This window comes from Eptesicus fuscus, chromosome 8 (assembly GCF_027574615.1).
Source record: "Eptesicus fuscus isolate TK198812 chromosome 8, DD_ASM_mEF_20220401, whole genome shotgun sequence".
NCBI classification, from domain to species: Eukaryota; Metazoa; Chordata; class Mammalia; order Chiroptera; family Vespertilionidae; genus Eptesicus; species Eptesicus fuscus.
In genome coordinates this window covers 12544288-12556953 of record NC_072480.1, presented here as the reverse complement: position 1 = coordinate 12556953, position 12666 = coordinate 12544288, and the positions used below count along the sequence as shown (strand labels likewise).

The 12666-nt window shown below is 52.0% G+C and overlaps 1 long non-coding RNA gene across 1 annotated transcript; it reads left to right on the top strand.

The window, feature by feature from the left end:
- The first annotated feature begins 1781 nt into the window (after window positions 1-1781).
- LOC129150031 (uncharacterized) lies at window positions 1782-12278 on the top strand. Its single transcript, XR_008556813.1, has 2 exons — window positions 1782-1914; window positions 12046-12278. It is a non-coding gene; the product is annotated as an uncharacterized LOC129150031 (long non-coding RNA).
- The last annotated feature ends 388 nt before the right edge of the window (window positions 12279-12666 follow it).

Below are 12666 nucleotides of genomic sequence, written 5' to 3'. Positions count from 1 at the left end.
GGCAGAATTAGTTCACAGTAGCTCTAATCACATGACAGGGCAATAGCAACTTTTTCCTTCATTCTTTCAACAGTTTGATACTGAGCACCTGCGCCAGCTTCTATAATCTTGCGCAAATCTCTCATCATGCCTGCCCTCACAGACACCCGGTGCAGATGGGGCCACAGATCTCAACAAATGTAGGGTGGTGAGTCTTACAGATAGAGCTACTCTGGCATCCAGCAGAAATATCCAGGGGAGTTAGAAAAATGATATTTAAGCTGAAGGATGAATGGAAGCTGGCTAGGCAAAGAGGGGGGAAAGCGTGATGGAGGGAATCGCATATTTAAAAGCAGAAGAGATTGTGTTCCGTCCAAAGAACTGAAAGAGGACTGTAACAGGCTGGTAAAGCAGATAGGCCTGTCGGAAGGCCATGGTAAGCCAAGCTCAGGTTGCTGGATTTCGTCCTTGGGGTAATTAATAGGTTGTCTCCGAAGGGTTTTAACCAAGATAGCAATACAATCATAGCTGCATATTAATACAATCACTCGCTCTGGCTGCAGAGTGAATAGACTAGACAGAGGAGGGACAGGAGGGCCACAGTGGAGACTCCAATAGAAAAGGTAGGGAAGTGATGGAATGGAATAGGGTGGTGGCAACAGATATAAAGAAAATGGGAAGGAAATGTGTAGAGAGAATTGACAAGATTTTTGGTGATAGCCCTGACCGGTTTGGCTCAGTGGATAGAGCCGTCGGCCTGCGGACTGAAGGGTCCCAGGTTCGATTCCGGTCAAGGGCATGTACCTTGTTTGCGGGCACATCCCCAGTGGGGGGGGGGGGTGCAGGAGGCAGCTGATCGATGTTTCTAACTCTCTGTCCCTCTCCCTTCCTCTCTGTAAAAAATAAAAAAATATAAATTAAAAAAAAGATTTTTGGTGATAGATTTATGGACAACTAGGGAGAAGGGGACAAGGCAGACTCCCCATTTCCTGGTATAAACTGGGTAAATGATGGTATCATTCCCTGAAAAAGGGAGTCACGATGGTGGTGTACATGGCTTTTGATTTTTCTGCTGGGAATGTGACAGGGATGGGGCAAGGCATGTTGATTTGGAGGTGCCTGGCCCTAATAAAAGATCTTAAACAGACAGTCTTTGAACTCAATCCCCCCTTCTGTACTTCCAAGATAAAGCAGCTAAGTTGTATTGCTTAATACATAAGAGAGAATGAATAGAAAATTCCTAATACTTTGGTACATAGGAGGCCCCAAATAAAGGGCAGCTCTTATGATCATTGAAACCTTAGAAAGGTGATTTTTTTTTTTCATTACAGAAAAAACACTGTGTGAGTTTACTTCATTTTCGGAAAGCTGACTGGTAGTGCTTTATTTATTTTTAAATCACAACACACGGAATTATGAGGCACAGGGAGCAAGGCAGGGCAGGCAAAAATCCCTAACAAAAACTAACAGAGATGTGGACATGCCAGAAGTGGGGTCCCGAGGAGAGGCAGGTGAGCTGAGACGGTGCGCGCGGGGTGACCGCACCCTCGGAGACCAGACACTCAGTTCCCCCGCGACCCAACCCGCGCTCCCGGCCCCGCGCTCCCGGGGCCCACGCTCGGGGGAGCCCCCACCGCGCCCCGGGCCGGAGCTGCGGCCGGCGGCCGCCCGGGGGCGCCCAGCGTCTGGAGCGCGACCCCCGCTCGCCCTCCCCCTCGCGTGGGCGCCGCCCGCGCCCCAGACCCCCCGCGGGCACCACCCGCCGCGGCCCGCGCCCCGGAGGCGGCGGCAGGACCGGACCGCTCACCGCTGCGCCGACCTCGTCGGCTCCTCCGCCCGCGACCGGCGCTTCCGGGGCGGCGCCCGCTGCGGGCCGGGAGCTCCCGGGTCCGGGGGAGGCGCGGTCCGGAGGAGGCGGGCCTCCGAAAGGCGCGTGTGAACGCTGGTTTCCTGCGGCTCTGGGACGGGAAGAGGGTCCCCCGGTAACTTCAGTTTGCCTCCGGTTTAAGGGAGCTGCCCGTGTAGATAAATGGCAGGGGCTCAGCACTCTGCTCAAGGGGGGACCTTGGGCCAGTGAGGACACCTGAGCAAGGCCCCCCAGACACGCCCACATCCCCCTCCTTGGAATGTGTGCACGTGTCCGATGGCATGGCAAAGGGGAATTAAACTTGCAGATAGAATTAAAATTGCCGGCCAGCTAACTAAAATGTGGAGATTATTTTGGACTATCCTGGTGAGCCCCATGTAATCTCAAGGACCCTACAAAAGGGACCACATACTAAACCTGACACGCTCAGAGACCGAAAGTGACTACATAGGACGGTTTCAACATAAAACTTGGAAACTAAATGTGAGTCATGATGGGTAGTCACATCCTAGGCCTGCAGCTCCATTGACAAAGGTCAGTCTTTACCTTAAGGTGACCAGACGGCCCGCTTTTGGCGGGACAGTCCCGATTTTTAACAATTTGTCCCGCGTCCCGCGGCGTTTTTAAAAAGTCCCGATTTTTGGAAAGAATGCACGACAAGCTAGGGAACGGCGGGAGAACGGGAAGGGAATATACGGTTTTCGGCGGCCATGTGGCTATTTAGCCAGGATATGAGTTTTATATTATTTTTGTTAATTTTATAATGTTAAACTTTAATAATAACAAATAATTGTTGAGAGCTGATTATCGAGAACTGCTTATCAAAGTTCGCATTGTTGATCAGTTGTTAGAATTCTACCACCATTGTTTGGACTTAATGAACAATGGCATGTTTTGGGATTGGCAACAACGAAAACACTTTGTAACTGTCTCTCAGACGATACACATCGTACTGCGTGCTAGTAAGCTAGTTATACAAGTGATGTCATTGTAATGCCCAGTGTTCAGAATCCCCCAAAAACCCCCAGGAAGGAGCCAAGACCCGCTGTAACTGCAAGAGAACCTTTATTCGTGCTAGCACGAGCTCTCATCTCCAGCGATCACCGGGGAAAAAGAGAACCTCTCTCGCCAGAACAAAGGCTTTAAAGGGGGTCTCAAGCAGTGGGCAGGGAGAGTGTTTATGACCCCCATGATTGGTCAGGGGTAGGGTGAGGGGTCCAGTTACACAAAGGCTTTAAAGGGGGTCTCAAGCAGTGGGCAGGGAGAGTGTTTATGACCCCCATGATTGGTCAGGGGTAGGGTGAGGGGTCCAGTTACACAGGGGCACACTGGGCAGCTTGCCTAAAGTGGACTGAGTCCACCTCTCTACATTCCTATTGGCAGGTACGTGCAACTGTTCCATTCTTGCAGTCTACAGGGAGGGGCAGCACGGTAATTTGGCTCTATCATTCCCCCCTTTGTCATGAGACTTACAGACCCAATCATGGGTCAGTTGGCACCCCCATCTCTTCTTCCGTTGGTAGAGGCTTATACCGAGTGTGTAGCACCATCATCTGCACAACCCCTACTCGTTCCTTGATGAACTGAACTAATCTATTGATGATGTAGGGTCCGACGGTCAGCAGCAGGAGTAGGATTATAAGGGGCCCAACTAGGGCAGAGAGGAGGGTGGTTAACCAGGGGGACCAGTTGAATAGAGATTCATACCAGGACTGTGATCTCTCCCTTTCTAACCTGCGCTTCTGCAATCCTTCTCTCAGGAGGGCCATAGACTCTCTTACGACCCCGGAGTGGTCGACATAGAAGCAACATTCCTCTCCCAAAGCCGCACAAAGGCCCCCTTGCTGCATGAACAATAAGTCTAATCCCCTCCTATTTTGTAGTACCACCTCCGATAGGGAAGTGAGTGACTCCTGTAGATGAGAGATTGATTTCTCGATTCTTTCTATATCTAAATCTATGGCCGCCCTCAGAATCCCATAATTCTTATCCTGGATGACGAGTGATGATATCCCAGTTCCTGCTCCTGCCAACCCGAGCCCCAAGAGCACAGCCATAGTCAGGGCGGTAATAGGCTCTCTCTTGCTTCTGGGATTGGCAGAGCCAAACCTGTTAAGTATCTCGTCCCCCGTATGATATATGAGTCTGGGGATCAACTGGACGAGTGTGCAAAAGCCTTCCCTCGGGGAGCTGAGGACTCCTGTGTGGATGCAGGGGGCGAGGCCACTGGAACATGCCCACCAGGTATTTTCAGGGGGAAGTAGATACACTGTCTTATTGGGAACAGTAAGGACCTCATTACAGAGATGCGACTGTTCTGGGGGCACGTGGCCTATACAAGTGCCCTGTCCTGTTACTGTCTGGAGGGTTAGCCTTGCAGCAGACTGCTGCCACCTACAGGAGCTGGAATTAATGGCTGTAGTGTATTTGCCGCTAAGAGCAATGCCTTCATAGTATGGTGGCTGGATATCTAGACAGAGCCAACAGGACTCAGTCAGGTCAGGCCTCGAAGCATTCAGAACATGGAATGCTCCGACAACCGTGTTCCACAAGGGGTCTGCATCAGGCGGAAGCCCGCGGGCCGGGGTAGGGGATGCAGGCGATGTCCTGATAGGGACTGGGGATGTAGAGGGCTGTGAAGCTGGAGTCCGGGTGCTCTTGGGCATGGACACTCGGGGGGTGGCGGGCCGGAGGGCCACTACTCGGTTGGGTCTCACCCCTGCACGGGTTTTCTGGGTAAGGGGTGTCGCCTGTACTCGGAGGGTAAACAGCGTCCCCGGGTCTCTCATCTCATGGTAAAGTCTGATTCCCCAAGTTTTTCCAGCGTCCCATCCTGTTGCCTTTTTCCCCTGTTTTGTGAAGGACATTCGCACGGGGTTGCAGAGATACCTCCCAAATCCCACAGGGCAAGGCGGCGCCTCCGACCTTGTCACGGTTATCAGGTCGTCAGTTTTCGGGGGAGCCCACCAGATGTGCCCAGTCGAGACACACGACCAAGAGGCGCAGAAGTAGCTCCCCATTCCCCCGCATGAGTCCTGGGAGTGCCCGGGGCAAACATAGAAATAGAATGTTCTGAGGTCCCTGGACCCCGAGAGGTTTGGCCCATCGAAATCCCCAATAGGCTTTCCAGTTGTTATGTCAGGAAAGAAGATAAGAAGGTCTATATAGAGGTCCGGGAACCAAGTGTCTCTGGGGTGGATTTGAGAAGTCTGGTTAACTACTGTCCCCGAGCTGGTGTCTATGATCTGCCAGGTGATGTTGAAGGGGGTGTGGGGACTCCCGGTGGTGGGAGTGGCCGCGAGCAGGGTTACCAACATCAGGCAGGTTGAGAACGCCTCAGCTTGAGCTTGAGCGGGTTGCATTGGTCTCGACTAACGCTCCACTGGGCGATGAAGTCTTCACGGATCGCCGAGGGGTCTGCTGGCCGAACGTGGGTGTGATGGACCCAGGTGGTGACGCCGTCCACTTTGAGAGCGGTGGGGGTCGTCAGCACCACGACGTAAGGACCCTTCCAACGTGGCTCAAGGGTCTCCCGGCGGTGTCTCTTGACGTATACCCAGTCCCCCGGCTTATGCTGGTGAGGAGTCGGGGTTGGGCCAGTCTCGTAGATAGCGCGGAGGCGCGGCCAAATGTCCTCGTGCGCCTTCTGGAGCCCTCTCAAGGAAAGAAACAGTTCTTGACTTTCAAATTCTGCAAGAGAGTCAGCTTTAAGGTTGGGGATAATAGGGGGTGGCCGGCCGAACATGATCTCATAAGGGGTAAAACCCAGGGTGTAGGGGGAGTTCCTAACCCGGTAAAGGGCATATGGAAGGAGAGCCACCCAGTCCCCGCCAGTCTCTATGGTCAGTTTGGTAAGGGTCTCTTTTAGAGTTCTATTCATCCTCTCTACCTGCCCTGAGCTTTGGGGCCTATAAGCACAATGCTATTTCCAATTTGCCCCAATGGCCTTGGCCACTGCCTGCGTTACCTGCGAGATAAAGGCTGGTCCATTGTCCGACCCTATCTCAGCGGGAAAACCATACCTGGGCAAGATGTCTTCCAGCAGCTTCTTGGCCACCGTCTGAGCTGTTTCATGCTTAGTTGGGTATGCTTCTACCCATCCAGAGAAGGTATCTACAAATACTAATAAATATTTATAGCCATACTTTCCTGGTTTAACCTCAGTGAAGTCGACCTCCCATTGTGCTCCGGGCTTGGTTCCTCTGAGCCGAGCTCCTTTTTCACTCGGCCCGGTTCTTGCATTTGTGAGTTGACAGGTCTTGCAGGCAGATACGACCTGTTCTATTTTGATGTCCTGTTGGTGGATCTTAATTCTGGCGTGTCAGATTAAGTCCTTTAATTTGCGTGCCCCCAGGTGAGTGGACCGGTGCATGTGCTTTATCATGGACACTCCAAGCTGGTCCGGCAGTATGAGCTCCCCTTGCGGTGTATACCACCACCCCTTCTCCTCCTGTGCTTGGGGAAGCTTCCTAATGCGCTGTAACTCCTCCAGGGAATATCCTGGCTGAACTGGCAAAACTGGGTCCCCTGGGTCTGGGAGCTGTAGGGCCATGGTGGGGATCGGAGAAAAGGCTACTGCCTTGGCCGCCTGGTCAGCCCTGCGGTTTCCTCTTGCCACTGGGTCGTCAGCCTTCTGGTGCCCTTGACAGTGTATGATGGCCAACTTGGCAGGGAGCCATAAGGCCGAGAGCAAGTCAAGTATCTCCTGTTTATTTTTTATAGTCCGCCCCTCTGCTGTCAGTAACCCTCTCTCTTGGTAGATTGCCCCATGAACATGAGCGGTGGCGAACGCATAACGGCTGTCTGTGTAGATGTTGAGCCGCCTGCCAACTCCCAGTGTCAGGGCCTTGGTGAGGGCCACAAGCTCTGCTCTCTGGGCTGACGTCCCGGAGGGCAGGGCCTCTGCCCATACAGTATCCGTTTCAGTGACTACAGCTGCACCCGCATACCTGCTTCCGTCCCGTACGAAACTGCTTCCGTCCGTGAACCAGGTGATGTCTGCATCTGGAAGGGGCTGGTCGGTCAGGTCCTTCCGGATCCCATGCACTTGTTCCAGGATTCCTGCACAGTCATGTAGGGGAGCATCTAGGTCGGGGTCGGGCAGCAAGGTGGCAGGATTGAGAGCCGCACTGGGAAGAAACCGTACTCTGGGAGGGTTGAGAAGGAGACTCTGGTAGTGTGTTATACGTGCGTTGCTCATCCATCTGTCAGGAGGCTGCCTCAGGACTCTCTCAATGGCATGTGGGGTGGTGATCCAGACTTCCTGCCCCAGAGTCAGCTTGTCAGCGTCTTTGACTAAAAGTGCCGTTGCCGCGATAATCCGTAGGCACGGTGGCCATCCGGCAGCTACAGGGTCTAACTTTTTGGATAAATAAGCCACTGGGCGGCTCCAGGGGCCTAGGGTTTGAGTCAGGACCCCTTTCGCTATTCCTTTGTGTTCATCTACGAAGAGGTGGAATGGCTTCGTGATATCTGGCAGGCCCAGGGCCGGAGCACTTAGGAGGGCTTTCTTTAACTGCTCAAAGGCTGTCTTTTCTCTCTCAGTCCATTCAAATGCCTTTCCCTCCTTGGTTGCCTCATATAGGGGCCTGGCTATCTCCGCGAAACCCAGTATCCAGAGGCGGCAGTAGCCAGCCGACCCTAGGAATTCCCTCACTTCCCTTCGGGAGGTGGGGGTTGGGATTTTCAAAACAGTCTCTTTTCTGGCATCTGACAGCCGCCGCTGTCCACCCTCCAGGATGTATCCCAGGTAACTCACCCTTTCTTTGCATATCTGGGCCTTCTTCGCAGAAGCCCGGTACCCAAGGGCCCCCAAGGAGGCCAGCAGGTCCCTTGTCCCCTGCTTGCAGTCTTCAGCCGTGTCTGCTGCAATCAGGATATCATCCACATACTGAAGGAGAGTGAGGAAGGGGTGTGTTCTCCGGTACTCACCCAGGTCCTCGTTTAGGGCCTCGTCGAAGATGGTGGGCGAGTTCTTGAATCCCTGAGGCAACCGGGTCCACGTCAGTTGCCCACTGTAGCCCTCTTCCGGGTCATGCCACTCAAAGGCGAACAGGGGTTGACTGCGGGGTGCCAGCGGCAAACTGAAAAAGGCATCCTTCAAATCTAACACAGTATACCAGACACGGGAGGGCGCCAGAGAGCTTAGGAGAATGTATGGGTTGGGAACTGTTGGGTGTATGTCTATAACTCTTTTATTTACTTCCCGGAGGTCCTGTACCGGCCGGTAGTCATTCATGTGGGGCTTCTTGACTGGCAGGAGGGGGGTGTTCCAGGCAGACTGGCAGGGGACCAGCACTCCTAGGCCCCTCAGTCTCCGAACGTGTGGCTGAATTCCCTTCCGGGCCTCCTGGGGCATGGGGTACTGTTTGATTCTTACCGGGCCTTGCCCTGGTTTTAATTCTACCAGGACTGGGGCCCTGTGGGCGGCGAGCCCCACTCCCCCTGTCTCCGCCCAAGCCACGGGGAACTCCTGCAGCCATTCGTCCATGCCGTCCTCTACTGGAGAGGCTTTTTGGTGAAGCCGGTACTCATCCTCCAGCCTCATGGTCAGGACCTGAATAGGGTGGCCCTTGCCATCAGTAACCTGAGGCCCCCCTTGTCTGAAAGTTATCTGGGCTCCGATCTTAGTGAGTAGGTCTCGTCCTAACAGGGGGTAGGGGCATTCCGGAATTACCATAAAAGAGTGGGATACCCGTCCCGTCCCTAAATCCACCGTTCTTCGGGTAGTCCATGAATACTGGCTCATACCAGTTGCCCCTTGCACCCAAGACTTCTTATTTGCTAATTTTCCTTGAGGCGTACGGAGGACTGAGTGTTGTGCTCCGGTGTTGACAAGGAAGTCAATGGGGGTCCCCTCCACTCTAAGGGTTACCCTGGGTTCGGGGAGGGGGTCCGAACCCCGACTCCCCTAATCACTCAGTTCATCCAGCTCCAGAACCTTTACTCGATCCGCTCCACCACCCTTTTTGCTGGTCCTCTTTGGGCACTCTTGTTTCCAGTGCCCCATCTCCCTACAGTAAGCACACTGATCTTTCTGCAGCTTCCGCCTCCCGCCCCGGGTGGTCCCCTTACCGTCTTCCTGGCTGCCAGCGAGTCGGTGGAGACGGCGGTTCCGTTCCTCGGGAGAGTCCGCGGTGGTGGCGAGCAGGATCTTAGCTAGGTCTCGGGTTTGTTTGCTGCTAGCAGCCGCCGCAGCACAAGCCTGCCTTTCTTCCGGGGGCTCTCTGTTATTGTACACCTTCTCAGCTACCTCCAGCAGGTCCTTTAAACTCTTCTCCCCTAACCTATCTACCTTCTGCAGTTTCCTTCTAATATCTGTGGCTGATTGGTTTACAAAGGCCATGACCACAGCCGCCCTGTTATTGGGAGCTTCTGGATCCATGGGGGTGTAGGTACGGAATGCCTCCATGATCCGCTCCAGAAAGGCAGCCGGGGACTCATCCCTTTCCTGTTGGACATTCCCTACCTTGGCCAGATTAGTCGGCTTCCTAGCAGCCATGCGGAGACCCCCCATTAGAGTCTGGCGGTAGACCCGGAGCCTCTCCTTACCTTCTGCCGTGTTGAAATCCCATTCAGGCCTAGTCAGGGGAAAGGAAGCATCGATTAGGGCTGCGTTGGTGGTGGGATTTCCATCCACGCCCGGAACTAATTTCTGGGCTTCATTGAGGATCCTCTCCCTCTCCTCTGTGGTGAATAGGACCTGCAAAAGCTGTTGACAGTCGTCCCATATCGGCTGATGGGTGAAAAGGACAGAATCTAACAAGTCGATAAGTCCTGCTGGCTTCTCAGAGAACTTAGGATTCTGAGCCTTCCAGTTGTACAGGTCACTAGTGGCGAAGGGCCAATAGTGAAAGGGCTGATTTCCCTCCGCATCTGGGGGCCCTGCCGCTCGTAAAGGCAGAGTCTTCACTGTGGAGTCAGCGGCCGGGATAAGCAATTCCCTCTGAGCCCTTTGTCTAGTGAGGGGCGGGCTCCCCGCAGGAACCGGAGCTCCTCCCCTCTCTGCTGCCGGAACTCCTCCCCTCTCCGCTGCCGGAACTCCTCCCCTCTCCGCTGCCGGAGCTGCTTCTGCCTCTCCCGGCGGTGGAGGACTGCCCCTTTGTGAGTTCCTAGGGGGCTGGTACGGTGGAGGAAAGATTAATTCCTCTTCAGTTCCCCCCTGCAAGACAGGGTAGAGGGGTGCTGAAGGCAGGGTGAGGTCCTTCTTCTCCTTTACCTTCTCCGTTTCCTGTAAGGCAAGTATGGGTTTTGGCTCTGGGGGGCGTGGGGGCAGAAAGGGCTTAAGCCAGGAGGGCGGATCTTCCACGAGGTCCTGCCAAGTAATAATATAAGGAAGTTGATTAGGATGTCCCTTCTTGGGCTGAGAGACAATGTCCCTCACCCGGTGGATGGTGGGGAGGTCGAAGGTCCCCTCTGGCGGCCATCCAACACTAAAAGTCGGCCACTCCCTAGAACAAAAAGTTTGCCACCGGTCCTTCCGGACCTCCACACTGAGGTTGCTAGCTCTTCCCTTAACCTCCTTGAAATGATCAATCATAATGCTTAAAGGAGTGGTTTGAGTCTGTCCCATAGCGTCCGTCAAGAGAGTCCACAAAACAAAACAAAAACAAATCAACACACACAAACAGAGGATCCTTAAGAAAAGCCTTCCAACGCGAGTCCGTTGGAGCAGAACCAAAAGCGTGGACGACGGCCTCACGCCGACCGGCGGGAGCGACCCACCTCGTCCCAGAAACTGGAGGGGGATACACGTCCCTCCTGAGGGAAATACACGTCCCTCCTGAAAGAGGATCGAGACGTCTCCCGATGCCTCTTGCCCGTGGTCCTCCAGCGCGTCCGCCTAGACCGCTTCGGGCACTGCCAGAAATTCAGATTTGAGCTCACACAAGAGACAAAAGACAAAACAGACACCTACCGTGGCCAGTCAGGTTCTCCAGGTTTGGGGGTCCCTCGGAGGGCTTGGGGATCCCGGGCGGGCCCCCAAATGTAATGCCCAGTGTTCAGAATCCCCAAAAACCCCCCAGGAAGGAGCCAAGACCCGCTGTAACTGCAAGAGAACCTTTATTCGTGCTAGCACGAGCTCTCATCTCCAGCGCTCACCAGGGAAAAAGAGAACCTCTCTCGCCACAACAAAGGCTTTAAAGGGGGTCTCAAGTAGTGGGCAGGGAGAGTGTTTATGACCCCCATGATTGGTCAGGGGTAGGGTGAGGGGTCCAGTTACACAGGGGCACACTGGGCAGCTTGCCTAAAGTGGACTGAGTCCACCTCTCTACATTCCTATTGGTAGGTACATGCAACTGATACATTCTTGCAGTCTACAGGGAGGGGCAGCATGGTAATTTGGCTCTATCAGTCATTACAAATCAGCTATTCAGATAATTTAGGTAAGTAATTTATTTATTTCATAAATACATAAATTTTCTTGAATTTAGCAGACAGTACTCGTATTATTTATATTTTATAGTGGCCTTGAAAGTGACACGACTTACATTACAGCAAATTCATGACCTTTTAAACAACGACAGCAATCTACTAAAACATAATCACTCAAATAAGAAATATGCCAAAGAATAAAATAATACTATACATAATTTTTTATTTATTATATTTGTAAATTGTACTTACGTTGAAATTTAAAAAAATATATTACAATACTATTTTTGCGTTCTATGAAAGTTTTTGTTGCTCCATATAAGACCAAATTTTTAATCAAGAACCCCCCCCTCACCCCCCCCCCCCCCCGGTCAATGGTGTCCAGCTTTAGCAATGTTAAAATCTGGTCACCTTACCTTAGAGTGTCAGAGTAACCCCCCTTTTCTTCTGGACTCCTCGGGGTACACGCACTGCACTAGAGCATGAGACCACCGAACCCCCCATTGTTATCCTGAGGCCCCCGACACCATCTCTATGTGCTGTAAATGCTAATGGTTAACTACCCTGTACCCACCAATGTAAAAGAAGTATTTGTCTCTCCATTCTACTCTTCAGTCTGAGAGATTCTCCCGCTTTGCTTTCTCCTGCCTCTCTAATTTACCACCCATGCATTTCATACAACCCTTTTAACATCTCCTGATTTTATTCTAATGTATAAAACAAGCTGCAAAACTGCCACTTACTGGAGCATTTTCTCAATCCATTGAGATTTTGCTTCCTGACAATGTTATCAGTTGGCTCAAACTCATAAAAACTTTCTACAGGTCTGGACATTTCTTATGTTGACAAGTGGAAGAGAGGGGCACAGGAGGAGGTCAGAATCAGAGTGACATTTGAAGATGCAGGTGGCTTCAAGAAGCTGGAAACGGACAAGAAACAAATGTCCCCCTTGAGCTTCATAGAAGAAACATAATCCTGTTGATACCTCGACTTTAGTCCAGTGAGATCTATTCCAGACTGCAGACCACCAGAAGACAATAAACTTATTTTGCTTTAAGCCACTAAGTTTGTGTTAATTTGTAACAGCAGCAATCAGAAACTAATACAGCAAGTAACCAAACCTCTCTGCCTCATAGGATTCTTGTGAGGATTAAAATATATTAAATACATTAGAATGTATAGTAGAATTATATACTAGAATATATACTAGAATTATATACTAGAATATATATATTAGAATGGTTATGCTTGTAAGCACTAAACTTATGCACTATAGCATGTCAGAGTTAACATGATTATTCCATAGAGCGGTAATAAAAGTAGGAGTATGATGTTCCGAATGGTCAACACTGGCAACACCTGCACTGCTTGCTTTTGTTGTACGCAATAACGACTGGTTTCAATGAAAACACACACAAGCGAAACTACTATAACCAGAATGCTGC